Source organism: Culex pipiens, chromosome 3, assembly GCF_016801865.2.
Source record: "Culex pipiens pallens isolate TS chromosome 3, TS_CPP_V2, whole genome shotgun sequence".
In the NCBI taxonomy this organism is placed as follows: Eukaryota; Metazoa; Arthropoda; class Insecta; order Diptera; family Culicidae; genus Culex; species Culex pipiens.
The window spans coordinates 46596461-46612215 of NC_068939.1; the positions used below are offsets into that span (position 1 = coordinate 46596461).

The window sequence follows — 15755 nt, forward strand, 5'->3', positions numbered from 1 at the left end:
TAACAAAACAAATTTGAAGACATTTGGTTGTAACATTGCCGAGATATAGCTGTTTGAAGTTAGCAGTTTCAAAAAACGGGTGCCACGATATCTCAACACTGCTTTAACCAAATCGGCTCAAAATTTTGGTGAAGACTCGTTAAACTCGTTTCAAAAATCCCGTGTTCATGACAAAGGCCGATTTTCAAAAAGTTTATTTTTAAAAAAGATAAAACTATTTTTTTTTGTTTTTCATATAAAAAATCATCAGCTTTCTATTTTTGTAATTTTTTAAAAAGCAAAATTTTAAAATCGGGCTCACCTCAAATTTCAGTCAATTTGGTCCATCCTATCTCGAGATATCGTGGCACCCGTAAATCAACTCTGTGTTTAGAAAAAAAACGCTCAGAAAGTTTGACAGGCCGCTTTGCGCATGGCAAAATTTTTAGGTTAAATCGTCTCTTACTAAGTTTAATTGTGTAATAATTCAACCTTTCGTGAAATTTGAGCCGATCTTTTCGAAAAAAATATTTTGAAAATTTTTAAATCAAGACTAACATTTAAAAGGGCCAAACATTGAATATTACGCTCATTTAAAATGCTAGTCTTGATTCAAAAAATTTCAATTTCACGAATTTTTCATGTATTAACATTGAAAATCGGACCATTTTTTGCTGAGATATGGTCATTAGAAAATGGTGGGTTGTTTTGGTGAGATTAAGAAACCTTCAATTTTCGTGTTTCTTTTTCTTTAAGCGGCTCTATCTCAGCAACCCTAGGTCCAATCTTCAATGTCTCTTAGACAATTTTATAGAAAATTTTCTGAACTTTTAAAAAAATATTTTTAGAAATGGTCACTCATGGTCAGTATTTTTGAAAATTGAAAAACTGCAAATATTTCGCTAAAATCAAACTTTCGGTGGCTATATCTTGAAAACGGAGCCCTTTATCAAAAAATCTACTTTTTACTTTTCGATTGCAAATTCAAAACATATCAAAAAATCTCGCAAATCAAAAAATACGTATTTTGGGAAATTGAGTTTTAGTGAAAAAAAAAGTTGATTTTTCCGTGTGACTATTTTTTTCTCAAAAGTCCTCAACAATACCTACAACTTTACCGAAGACACCAAATTGATCAGAAAATTCACTCAAAAGTTACAGCTGTTTGAATATTTACATACCATTTTTGTATGGACAGCAGCCAAAATTGTATGGAGACTTGTATGGATGAACCAACCACACAAATTAGTTTATTTGGTCATAGGGAAGGCCCCCACAAAGTTTGAGCCAAATCAAAAAATACAAATAAAATCCATTTCCGATTTTGGTAGAGAATTGCTCAGATACAAAATCGATCAAAATTAGACTTTAAGAATACGGATTTTCGAATATTATAAATGGAGGCTTGTATTGAGAAACCATCAAAGCAAAATGGCTTATTTGGAAAGAAGGAACCGATGGACAAAGTTTCAGTCGAAACAAAAAATACAGTGTAAAATCGATTTACGAAAACGAAGCTAATTGTTCATTTTGCATGTTTTAGACTTATTGAAATCGCTGACAAATAATATTTACCAAGATAAATCTTGCTGATCATATGGAATGTGTGAAATATGCCATGCCAATTTCAACGATTTCCTGCTAAATAGAGACTGCTAATTATAGCGCGTCTGCGTCAATTTTTGATTATTTTTCAGAAGCTCAAATCTGTTTCCTGCTGATTAAAAAAAAGAGTTAATCTTGCAGAGCTGCTGGAAAGCGCAAATTCCTTTCCGGTTCAATGGTGAATCATTTACAAGACAGTTGCACCACATTGCTGAACCTCTCGACGTATGACATATGTCATACACTGGCAGACCTAATCGCTCAAACAAAAGAAAATTCTTATCAGGTATTTTTTGTTGTTGTTTTTGTTAGTATGTCTATTTTTAACATCGAACAAGTATTTTTGTTTTCTAGTAAATATTAATATTTTCCCGTGGTAGTCAAGTGCACATAACTTTCTACAACCCAACCTTTCATCAATGCAGCAGAAAACTTTTTCTTTCGCTACAATCTGCAAACAAACTTGCACCACAAACACACACGATAAGCAAAGCATGATTGCACACACATCGCCGATGGTGATAAGAAAGCGTAGAATAGTTTCGTGTATGACTTCATCGTTTTCACTGTATAGCCTAGTTTTGCTCGTAAATTTTTCGTTGATTTTTAGCTGTACACGAAAATAAAGAAAGAAGTGCATTTCCAGCTACTTTCCGTGTGGCCTAGTTTTAAGGTGATTGTGGTGGCGCGAGGAATTAACCGAAAGAAGGGTGGCTAAAGTACTTTTTTACTTTTTCTTTCTTTTTTGTAAGGAGAAAAAAAAGGCTTTCACGACTAGCTGTAAACGTTCGGGCTCCAACTGTCAGGTTAACAGTTAAACCTTAAAGGTCACTCTCTGCACGATTGCTTGTTTTTACTTGCTCTTCTCTCTCTTTTATAGTGTATTTATTTTAAGCTTAGCAAAAAAGAGGGAATCATTGCTTTCCAACATAACCACTGTGCTGATCATATTTTTATGATCGAATCTAGTTGTTGTGGCTAGACTCAACCTCGATTTCATCTTTTTTTTGTTTTCGATTTTTTTCCTTCTCTTCGATCACTTTTTCTGCCTCTCATTCCATTTAAACACAGACAGAAGAGACGAAACGGAACATTGAAGCAACACAAAATAACAAAGTCAAGTTAAAAACAAATCTCATTGAAAGAAGAAAAAAAGAAAACGAAAAAAACTGAAGCACCCCGACTACGATAAGAGCAAAATTGGTCAAATTGGTCTACCCCCGGGGGTGACTCACGAGTGCCTGCCCCGCGGGGGTGGTGAACGAGAGGTAATTGACCTCCGAACCTTGGTTCGTTGACCGGGAAGGCAGGTAAAAAGTGCATACATACGGGATGACCAACGGGGATTGGAGGCAGACTAAATTTTAATCAAATTAAAAATAGGTTTCAGTGAACGTAAATTCGATTTGGAAAAGCTAAAATTTTCAATTTTCAATTTATGTTTATTAGTAAAAAAATCGATTTTCTCACTGTTTATAACCGAAACATTTCAAAAAGACCAAACATTCAATATAACGCCCTTTTATATGTTAGTCTTGACTTAAAATTTTTGAAAATATTTTTTTCGGAAAGATCAGAAAATTTCACGAATGTTTCATATTTTAACATTGAAAATCGGACCATTAGTTGCTGAGATATCGTTATTAGAAAATGGTGGGTTGTTTGGGTGAGACTTAGAAAACATCAATTTTCTTGTTTTTAACCTTTGCATGGCAATATCTCAGCAACTAAGGGTCGTACATATCAACAAAGTCCGAAAAAGCAAAATATAGAGAATTTTCTCAGCTTTTCGAACATATTTTTTTCAAAAGTGCGCAAACATGGGCACTATTTTTTAAAAAAATCAATAACTGCGACTACTTTGAAAAAAGTTACATAAAAATGGCTATAACTTGAAAACGGTGCACTTTATCAAAATTTCACTTGAGTACTTTTTGATTGCAAATTTAATTTTACATCAAAAAATGAAATTGAAAAATTTTTGCGACCAATATTTCGATTTTTTGAAAAAAAATGTATTGATTCAAAAAATCATAACTCGGTCAAAGATTTTTTGCCCATTCTGGAAATTTCTGAAAAGTTGACATTTGATGTCCTCTAAACAAATAAAAAAAATAAAAATAGTGTTTTTCTGCAAATCAAGTTTTAGTGACAAAAAGTTAAATAAAAAATCACCAATATTTTTTTTACCGTGTATAATTTTTTTCCAGTGTAGTCTATATCCATACCTACAACTTTGCCGAAGACACCAAATCGATCAAAAAATTCCTTCAAAAGATACGGATTTTTGAATTTTTACATATCATTTTAGTATGGACAGCTGCCAAATTTGTATGGAAAATTATATGGACAAACTAATGATGCAAAATGGCTTCTCTAGGCATACCGAAGGCACCAAAAAAGTTTCAGTCGGATTAAAAAATACAAAAATAAAAAATAAAGAAAAAAGACCGATTCCGTACAAAACTGCTCAAAAGAAGAAAACTAGAAAAAACTAGTGATTTTTGGGAGTTTCAGGAAAAAGTGAGCAGCGAAAAAGTCTGTACTCAACAATATTTTAAAGAAGTAAATATTCTTTCAAAATAATCTGTTCATGTTTTTAATAATATATTTGTGGGTTTTTCTATTAATTCAAAAATTAACAGTTCGTAAATTTTCGATATTCCTTCAAATTAATAAATGCTTGTTTCAAATCTGTACAACTTTTTCAAATGTTACAAACAAGAGTAGCACTTTAAAATGTTGTATGTGAGAAAAAGGCTATATTAAAAAATGCAAAGAATCTTGTTTTTCCAAAATGTATTTTTTTGCAATTCCGTCGTGAAACTACTTACTTTTCCTGTCATTCTTGAACGACGAAATAGCCTACTTTTCTGTACCAAAAATAACAGAATCGAATAGCAACACTTTTCAAAATAAATGCTGAAAAGTTCTACTTTTCAGCACTGAAATGGGTGCTGAAAAGTTGAACTTTTCAGCACTTGTTCCGAAAAGTAACACTTTTCAACATTTTTTTTTTTATTTAAACGATTTATTGACAAAATACATGAAAATTTGACATAAAATTTCACTCAGTGTGTGTTTTTTGGAATTGCAAAAAATGTTGTATGGAACTCGAGGCAAAACTTGATTTTTTCAGCACTCTTCTTATTTATCCAACTCGGTGAACCTCGTTGGATAAATGTACGACTCGTGCTAAAAAAAATCCTCTTTTTGCAACTTGTTGCATAAACTACTATTTTGTGCTCCAGTAATATTTCTGTAGGGTTTAAACCCTTTTAAATTAAATTGTTAATGTTCCGATTAAATGGTCGCGAAATTTTCCATTACCCCATAAAAAGCTGTTTCTTAAAAGGTGTTTATCAAAAATTTATATTCGTTTAAAATAATTTCTTCACGACACAGTATTTTTGATAGATTTATTTTAAATTCAAACATTTATTGACACTTTTCCAAATCTATTTTTTCTTGTTTCAGTTTTTTCGTGGTTTTTCCGCTCTGTAAAACAAGCAGTTTTTTGAAAGTTTTTATTTTTTTATTTTCTGAAGAAAAGTTCGGACTAAAACATATTTAGAAGAATTTTATTTTCTTATAATATAATTTATTATTGTTTCTGTAACATTTTAGGTTTTATATCTATGCAAACATGAAAATTTCTTTGAATAGAAACGAGATATATTCATTCAAAAAAATATATTCTAAATTCAGAAAGAGGTGTTCATTGTAGTGCATCCATCCCGGGAATTCGCGGAACAAAATTCCCGGGATTTTTCCAAAACCGGGAATTTCCGAATCCCGGGATTTTTCATATTTTATCCCGAGAATTCCCGAAAGTGAGGAAAAACTTATTTTGGAATGGCTATTCTGATTAGGATGTAGAAATAGAAAAATTTTGTAAAAATTTGTACTCGACATATATCACCAATAATTTTCATATTATGGAAATTGTTAAAATTATAGTTTAGAAATTCAAAAATTTCGCAGCGTTTTAAATATTTTCTATTTAATTTTATATTCTATTCAAAGAATGGGTATTAATTATTCTAAATATCATATTTAACTATTTTTCATCAAACACCGCCGCCTGGGAAAAATCAGTACAAAGGTAACAAAGTAATACAGCTGTTAAGTCATTTTTTTTTTTTAATTTTCGATTTTTCTCCTATACCAGACTTTTGTCTTGATTTTTCCCAGTTGGCAGTAGTGATTAAAAGAATATTTGTAATATAAGTTTTAAATGAAACATGAAATTCTTAATTTATCTAAAATTTAACATTAGCTGATATCACTTAATTGGTGTCGCTGCAGTTTTAAATTTTAAAAAAAATTTAGCTTTTTCAAGTGATGTCAAATATATAAAAATAAATAAAATATTTTTAAAAGAGATGTATTTGATATGTTTCATTTAAAATCCAAAGCAAAACAAAGAACAAACATAAAATCAATTTTATATTTCTTTCAAGTTGTCTAAAAACTGCTGTCCTTTTTAAGATTGATGGTAGATTATCATTGAGTATTGAGCTAATTCTTTGATTTTAAACATAAAAACAACAACATATAAAACAAAAATATTGATTTTCTGACAATTTCAAAAAAATCCCGGGAATTCCCGGGATTCAAAAAATATTTTTCCCGTGTCCCGGGAAATTTCAAACCCCGGAAAATTGGACGCCCTAGTTCATTGTTTCGTAAGAAAAAAAAATATATTACCGCTTGTCGATGTAATTTTACCAGAATGATTGTAAAAAAAACTGAAAAAAGGGCAAATTTACATCGGAAACTGTGTAAATTGACATAAGAGATCTGTTTTTTTGTAATTTAATTTTTCAAGCGTCAACCCTGTAATGTCCAAATTTATCCATGTGGTCCTGTTGTTATCACATCAATTAAAATTAAATCATCAACCCAGTAATGTCCCTTTATTTTTCAAAATTTGTATTTTTCTTTGTGACCTCCTACATTTTGAGCAATTTTTATTCCACAAAAAACTTTATTTTTCTTGATTTGTGTTTTTCTTGTGATTTTAAAGTATTTTAATTAGTATAAATCTCGTTTAATTCATGTTTATTTGTGAAAGTAATTGGATTATTCTTAACTTTTAATTATCTTTTACCTTTAATTTTTTTAAGGTCACATTTTCTGGAAGGTGTACAATTTTAAGGTGTAATATTACTTCTTTTGTGATGTAATATTACCTCAATCTAGAGTGAAAAAGTGGCAAATCACTAACATAGTTGTGAATTGACACGTGTAAAGATGTAAATTACATTCTGAAAAATTAATTCTGACATAAAAGATGTACCTAATTCCATATGTAACATTATCATGTGTTTTTTTATATGTATGGAATGATACCATTATTGTCAAAAAAGCGCAGCGGCATAGTCTGTTTATTTTTGCTAAAAATATATTAAATGTTTTCAAAAACTCAGGCATATTTGACCACTTAAAAAACACACATTTTTAAAACATAAGCAAAGCCACACAAAACAAGTAAATCTTCCAACCATATTTTTTTCCAAAATTTGAAGAGTTTTTCTGTCCAATGGTTTAAAAAAATAAAAATAAATGTTTAAAACTGGATTTTTGATGAAACCTGCCTAGAGGTAGAGTTGAGTTGCGGTTAGTTCGGGAAAGACAAAAAAACTTTTAAAAGAGGTAATCAACACCATAGAACTTTCAACGCACCGTACGTTTTATTTTATTTTGTTTGCAAAAGATTTCAAATCGATTGAAAAAAATTATTATCATGTTTATTTTTTTGCATGGACAGTAGATCAAATGTGTTGGAATTTGAACGAACTCATAATGCTCATTTCGATGTAATATTACCTTAATTTATGAGGAAAACTGAAATTTCAGGTGATTTTTTTCAAATTTACACATTTTCCAAGGTAGTTTAACACATTTTTCTGACACAAAATCTGCCCAAACAGATGTAGTATTACCATGATTTTTATGTTTTAAAAAAAATCGTTGAAAAAAAACATTCGCATCCGGCTTTCGAGACCACTATAAAAAGATATTTGAAAAACCTTTCCAATTGCACATAAAGTTCGACGATCTGACAACACTGTCATAAGACTTTGAGACTTATGTCAAAATTGTATTGCTTTTAAAAAAAGGACTTTTTCCATGCAACCTGAGATAGGTTACACCATTAGGATAAGTCGCTTAACTTTATGAACATTTTGAGTTGTTTTTTTGATAAAAACAGATAATTTTAGACTTATATCAATTTAATATTTTTGAAAATCAGCTATTATATTGAACTACAGTGGACTCTCTCGTTGTCGATATTGAAGGGACAGTCGAGGCGAGAGTTATCAAATTATAGATCGAAAAATCAAAGCAATCTATTTGAAGGGACTGCAAACTTTATTAACAGCTGGAGCAATATTGATATCGAGAAGATCGACAGCCAAAGAGTCCACTGTATCTAATTTATGAATTTTAACTCTGTAGTCAACAGGTACACCAATGCCCCACCACCTGTAAATGTCACCTTCGTGCTTCGGCACTCCCCGTCGAACCATTCACAAGTTCTGCATTTTTTTTCAATGTTAGTAAACCCGGCTTGCGATGCCGCCTCATTAGTATTTAGTATCCCGCTGATGCAGCGGCAAACTTCACCCCGTTTCTGGTGGTTTCCTCCCCAACCTCCACCAGAGCCTTCCAACCGAGAAGCCTGCCTCTGTTTTGATCGTCGCCAACAACGAACGTCGTAATCGAATTATGTAAATTGTATATATTATAAAGTCGCGCACGGTGCAGAAACAAAATGCTGGCTTTTTGCGATCGCGCAAAATACTTTATTTTGTTGTACGCTCAAGACTTTGAAGATTGCACAGTGAAAAAAATACAATAAAGTTTAAGTAGATTTTACAGTAAATTATAAAGATTTTTTTACAACTGTGCCCCTTCAGATTTCCCCCCAATAACTCAGAGATCAGCAATTTCACCAAAAAGGCACCTTCTTCTTCTGGCAGCTTCTGATGATCGGTAGGCCTCCTCCTCTTTGATGATGCCATGTAATGGAACAGTGCACCGCCCAACGACCTAGTTTGGTGATGCAGCCTCCGTGATCTTGCGAAAGATCTTGGGCGCTGCTGTCCATCAACAAGAGGCAACTTTGTTGGTTTTGACACGACTTCTGTTCTTTGCTTAAATTTAAATTATCTCTATTTTTTTCAGCACAAAATTTAATAATATTGTAGAGCAATTCTCTACGAAATCGGTCTTTTTTCTTAAATTTTCATTTTTGTATTTTTTAATCCGACTGAAACTTTTTTGGTGCCTTCGGTATGCCCAAAGAAGCCATTTTGCGTCATTAGTTTGTCCATATAATTTTCCATACAAATTTGGCAGCTGGCCATACAAAAATGATGTATGATAATTAAAAAATCTGTATCTTTTGAAGTAATTTTTTGATCGATTTGGTGTCTTCGGCAAAGTTGTAGGTATGAATATGGACTACACTGAAAAAAATGATACACGGTAAAAAAATGGTGATTTTTTATTTAACTTTTTGTCACTAAAACTTGATTTGAAAAAAAACACTATTTTTAATACTTTTTATTTTTTGATGAAATTTTCCGATCTTTTCGAAAAAAAAATTTCAAAATTTTTAAACCAAGACTAACATTTTAAAAGGGCGTAATATTGAATGTTTGGCCCTTTTGAAATGTTAGTCTTGGTTTAAAAAAATTGAAAATATTTTTTTCGAAAAGATCGGAAAATTTCACGAATGTTTCATATTTTTACATTGAAAATCGGACCATTAGTTGCTGATATATCGACATTAAAAAATGGTGGGCTGTTTGGGTGGAACTTAGAAAACATAAGTTTTCCTGTTTTTAAACCTTTACATTGCAATATCTCAGCAACTAAAGGGCGTATCAACAAAGTCCGAAGAAGCAAAATATAGAGAATTTTCTCAGCCTTTCAAAAATATTTTTTTTCAAAAGTTGGCAAACATGTGCACTAATTTAAAAAAATTAAAAACTTCGGCTATTTTCAAAAAAGTCACCAAAAAATTGATTTTACTTGAAAACGGTGCACTTTATCAAAATTTCACTAAAGTACTTTTTGATTGCAAATTTGATTTTACATCGAAAAATGAAGTTGAAAAATTTTTGCGACCAATTTTTCGATTTTTTGAAAAAATCAGTATTGATAAAAAAATTCATAACTCGCTCAAAGATTTTTTGCACAACCTGGAAATTTCTGAAAAGTTGACATTTGATGTCCTCTAAAACATATAGAAAAATAAAAAAGTGTTTTTTTGCAAATCAAGTTTTAGTGATAAAAAGTTAAATAAAAAATCACCATAAAAAAATTTTCTGTGTATCATTTTTTTCCAGTGTAGTCCATATACATACCTACAACTTTGCCGAAGACACCAAATCGATCAAAAACTTCCCGGGTTATTTTTTCAGTATTTTTTAAATAATTTGACCACAATTTCACAATTGTTCACAATTTGTCTAAATTAAAAAAAAAACTCTTCAATATCTGACCAGGAGCAAAAACAGATTGTGTCACGTTCCCCAGAAAACCATTCCCCCGAAAACCATTCTCCAGAAAACCGTTCCCCAGAAAACCATTCCCCCGAATGTACCATTTCCCAGAAAACCATTCCCCAGGAAAGTTTCTTTCTCGAAAAATCAAAGTAGTTTCAAATATTAGTTTGTTTGAAATTTCTTAGAAAATATGAAAATTAGACAAGGTTTTTTTTCCTTGCCAAGAAATTTTCCTTTTTTTTGACAACAATTCTTGAGAAAATAACAGAAAATGTTAATTCGCCTTATGACTCGTTCTATTATTCTAAGAAATTTTCCCTTCCCTCCTTTCCCTTCAGTCATGTTAAATTTGTTATACAAATGTCGAATAAATTGCAGTTTCTTTTTATTTCTTGTTTTCCGTGAATGCTATTTTTATTTTGCAAAGAAGAAAAATGTTTGTTAAAATTAAAATATGATTATGGGTGTCATTGGTATAATTCCATTTGACATATTGGACCTTTGGCATATTGCTCATTTTTGATGATGATTTAAATTTTCTAAATTTGATTTAAGGTGACAAAATTTAATTTATCATTTTTGGAAGAAGAAAACTCTCCTCCCGAGCAGACGGTAATAACGTGGAAATAACATTTTTTGTTATTTGAAAATACTAGGCCAATAACATTTTATGTTATTTATAACAAGATTTGTTATTCGCCGCTATGATTTTTTTGTTATTGGATTGTTATTGTAATAACAGACTAATAACATTTTGCGTTATTCTTCGAACAAATCTTTGTTATTCTTTTTTGTTATTTTAACAACTAATCCGATCATCCTAATAACAGTTGGAGTTATTCTTCCATAACAAAAAATGTTATTCCCAAGTTGTTTTGACTTTCAACCAATATCTGACCAATAACAAATTTGGTTATGATAACATAAACTGTTATTAGACTCTTATGCAAAAATGGATTTTGCAAGAATATTCCATAACATTTTTTGTTATTTTAACAGTATTTGTTATTGAAATGGCATGAATTTTGTTATTACCGTCTGCCCGGGCTGACTTACAATAACTGACTAATTTTTCCTTCTTTTAAGGTCTCCTGACACAAGTTGAATTTCAACTTCTTTAAAGAAGGGAAAACTGTCGTGACTTGTGATATCTGCTAACAGAAGTTGAATTTTCGCTTTAAAGTTTTTTTTTTTCTTGTATTCTTTCTTGTTTCCATAAAGAAAAACTCTCTTGACTAGTGATAACAAATTTAAAAAGTTGTGTAAGTGGTCAAGTATTTTTTTTTCCTTACTTAAAGAAGGGAAAATTAAACCCGTGTCAGCAGTTATAATAACAAGGCTATAAATTTTTCCCTTCCTTAAAGAAGGGAAAACTCTTCTCCTCCCTTTTAAAGGTAAAATTCAACTTGTATCAGTCAGTAAAGTTTTCCTTTCTTTAAAGAAGGGAAAACTTTCTAGCCTTGTGATAACTGCTGACACAAGTTTACGTGGTGATTATTGCACTCTAGCGTAATATTTCAATCTTTATTTCTCGCATCACGTTCGAGATTTTTCGATCTAAATATTATGATCATAATTTGTCAATGGTTAGTCAAAAAGTCAAATTAAAAACATTTTCAAAATTATCAAAAAAATCAAAATGTTTGGAATTCAAAAATCAAAATTAAAGAGAAAAGAAATTTTAAAATTTAAAAAAAAATCAAAGATTATGAATTTTATTTTTTTTAGTTTTTTGAAAATTTGAAATTATGGAAATTTGGATTTTTTTTTGAATTTTTTGAATTTTTGGAAATTTTGGAAATTTTGAAAATTTTTGAAATTTTGGAAATTTTGGAAATTTTGGAAATTTTGTAAATTTTGTAAATTTTAAAAATTTTGGAAATTTTGGAAATTTTGGAAATTTTGGAAATTTTGGAAATTTTGGAAATTTTGGAAATTTTGGAAATTTTGGAAATTTTGGAAATTTTGGAAATAATTATAATCACCACGATAAATATTTCTGGGGAACGGTACATTCTGGGGAATGGTTTTCTGGGGAATAATACATTCTGGGGAATGGTTTTCTGGGGAACGGTTCATTCTGGGGAATTGATTTCTGGGGAATGGTATTCGGGGGAATGGTTTTCTGGGGAACGTGACACAATCGCAAAAACATACATAATTTATTTTTTAACGGAAAATCGATAATCTGGCAACCCTGCCCAAAGCTATGAGTACTTCAGTAACATGAAGATATTTTTCCAAAACCTTTTGGCTTCCAGACCATTAATTTTTAAGAGATTTTGTAAGCACTTTCCAAAGCAAAAAATTTACATTGAAAACTTGGCAACACTGATTTACGCAAAGAGCTCTTTCGTCATTTATTCTGAAAAAGAGCTTCAGGAAGCATCTTTTTATTTTGAGTTTTGTATGACAGCCTTTTTCTATGATTTTTAAAGATTTATAAGCTGGCAACACTGTCTTGACATAGCAACACCTCAGCCTACATATATTTTTTTTTTGTAATTGATGATGAAAAATCGTTTACAAAAATTGTGGAATTCTGAAAATTTTTAGTTACGCATGATCATACCGTAAAATTTGTTGCTGGTTTTTATTTTTTAAATTGGTCAAAAAACGTCATCAAAACCGTTTTGCAATCGCCACCCAAGAAACTCAATCCACAAAAAAGTTCATTTCCTGTCGATCCAGCAAAATGTTGCTGCATTTACTGTCAGAAAAAAATCGACAACAGCAGCAGCGTTGTCAAACCTGCCTGGCTCTCCCCAAAAAACGCAGAAGAGAAACGCGCACCGAAAGCGAAAATCCAGTTCAGTGCAAAATTTAATTTGAGCCCACTTTTCGATACCTGGCTTCCCTCGTTCGGAGTGTTGTTCCCTTCTTTTTCGTCGAGTTTTATTTTTGTTGTTTTATTTTCGAATGTTTTATGACGGGGCAGTGGTGCCAGATTGATTGGAATTTTTCGATTTAAGATAACAAAATTTTAAGCTGCGAAATTCCTCAAGCCTTATCTAGAAATTTGATAAGAAAAAAATAAATTAGCTTGGATTTTCAAATTTTAAACTGCGCAAAACTGCATTGTTTAGAGCACATTTTTCTGTGAATCAAATCCCATTTAAAAAATCTCCAGTTTTTGTCACGTATCGAGTCCGGGAGAGCGCTGAAATCGGATCCTTCGACTTCTGATCAGGTTTCGTCCCAGCGCGGACGAGGGGTTCTGCAACAATGCTTCTCTCCCGGATTCCTGCACGATGACGTTTCTTTTCCGCTTCCCGCACGATTTTTCGATTTGATTTCGTCACTTTTGAAAGGGTCGTAAAATTATTTGTAAAATTTTATTTTGTTTATAATTTAAATTATTATTTTAAAGTTCAATATTTAATATATTTTTTGCTTTGCTTTTTTTCACTTCAAAATTCCAGAACAATCGAAACCTGTTTATTTATTTGTTAGTCAGCTCGTGAGAGCAAAATCAAAAAGAGCTTAGAGATGAAAGAGCGAACCTAAATCGTCAATCTAGAGAGAGAACGAGCACAAGATCTCACTTTGTTGATGCCGGCTGATGGCGTTTTCGTTGGTTTTCCTTGTTTGATTATTCTTTTCTCTCTCTCTCCGCGTTTCTCTGGATTCGTGTGTTCTAGGTTTTGTTTTATTTGTTTCTTCGCCCTTTTGCTTTGCTTGCGGTGGACACATTTTTTATTTTCTTAAATTCGTTTCGCCTTGAACAGTCGTCATTATCATTAGTGTCGATTTTCACGGTTTGGCTTGGGACAGAGTTTAGGACTCGGTTGTTGCTCTGAAGCATTCGACAGGTTTCTCACGGCGATGAAGTTGAGACAACTTTGCTAACACAAACTTAAAATTTACGCAATTTTTTAAAGTTTTTTTTATACTTTTCTCTTTTACAATTTAACCAAACTTTTTTGAAAGCAGGCATTAAACGGAATAACAAAATCGACCAAATATAATGAAACAATTTTATTACAAGTAGATCAATAAAAATATTGATGATCTGGCAACCCTGCCTTAAGTTCTGAGTACTGAAGTGAATTTTGACTAATAAAGAAAGCGCGAAACGTATTGCTGATCAAACATCATTGCACAGGTACTTGAAGACCTATCCAATCAGTCACTAGCTTTGATGATCTCTGACAATCCAGCTCATTAAATAAAGACATTTTAGAGGGATTTATGACACTTTTCAAAACTGAGCGTGGTAATTTTTTACTGAATTTGAACTTCCGGTTCTACTCAAAATCGTATGAATTTGAAGGTTGAAATTATTTAGAATGAAAATAAAATAACACCCCTTATTACAAATAAGTACCTGGAAATTTTCTCAACTTTCTGGCAATCTGGGAACACTGCGAAGTGTCATTTCAGTTGCAAATATTTTTCAAAGTCCTTCAAAATTAGCCAAATTTCGGGGCAAAAAATAAACAAATTTGTTAAGGAGGACGAGGAGAAGGAAAAACAGTTGCTCACAGGATCGCCATGTTGCCCGATAAATCCGGGAATGCCTCATGACAATTTTTTTTTTAATTTTTTGCCAATTTTGAACAACTTTTTGATTAAGATGAACGAGAAAAAACACATTTAAATAGAACATAATTTTGAATTAATTTATTACTTGGCCTGATTTAGTCGATTTCGATCTGGCAACCCTAGTTGCTCATGAACAAATCTCGGATTAGTTTTCAAAAAGCCGTAAGAGCCATTGGTAAACAAAGTCCTTTTTGCATCGGTATTCGACCTACTTACGAAAAACCAATATCAAAAATGCTCGAAATTGTTCATCTACACGTCCTTCAAGTGCCCCATACTTGAAATAAATGAAATTTTGTTTCATTTTCGAGAAAAACGAAAATTAGTGTCAGAGGTCACAGTGGCTCTTACGGCTTTTTGAAAACTCACCCGAGAAATCATTAACTCATTGATACTCTTTCGAGAGTTCGGGGGAGATATTTTCATCGTGTTTTACAACTTCGGTTGATCAATTTTAAGATAGTTCATTGGTAATGAAAATCACTCATAAAGGCTTTTTGGACCATTTCATGAGGTGGACCATTTCTAACAAAAACTATAAAATCGCAAAAATCCAGTTTTTTACCAAATCTTGTTGTTGTGGTCTCAAATGAAAGTTTAGTGTGTCACTTTTCGTATATCGGAAATCCGGAACATCCGGAAAGTTTATTTTTAAACAGTTTTTCACGAATGAACGTATATATTTCATTAAGGATAGATAACATTGATCCATGAAACTTGATAATAACGCAATACACGATTACCAGATCAGACTCCAAGTCTTCGGAGCCAGTTCCGGTTTACCTGGAATCGATTCCCGGATACCAGAAGAACGGAAAACTTAAATATTTATATGAAACCCCATCATCCGACATATCAAACTTCATGAAATTGAAAGATTTGTCAATCTATGGTCATGCCGTTGTTCTCTGCTCTATTTTGATCACTTTGGAACCGATTACCGGTGGCCCCTTGAGGACACTTCCGGAATATGAGAGAAACCCTATCAAGCGACATATCAAACTTCATGAAATTCAAAGATACGACAGTCTATGGTCATGCCGTTGATTTTTTAACCATCCTAACCACCCCGGAACCGGTTATCGGTGGCCACTTGGGGACACT

The 15755-nt window shown here is 31.8% G+C and overlaps 1 protein-coding gene across 2 annotated transcripts in view; it reads right to left on the reverse strand.

Moving 5' to 3' along the window:
* The window catches only part of LOC120412598 (formin-binding protein 1-like), a 113988-nt gene that overhangs the window by 96622 nt on the left and 1611 nt on the right, over positions 1–15755 (reverse strand). The window lies entirely within an intron of this gene.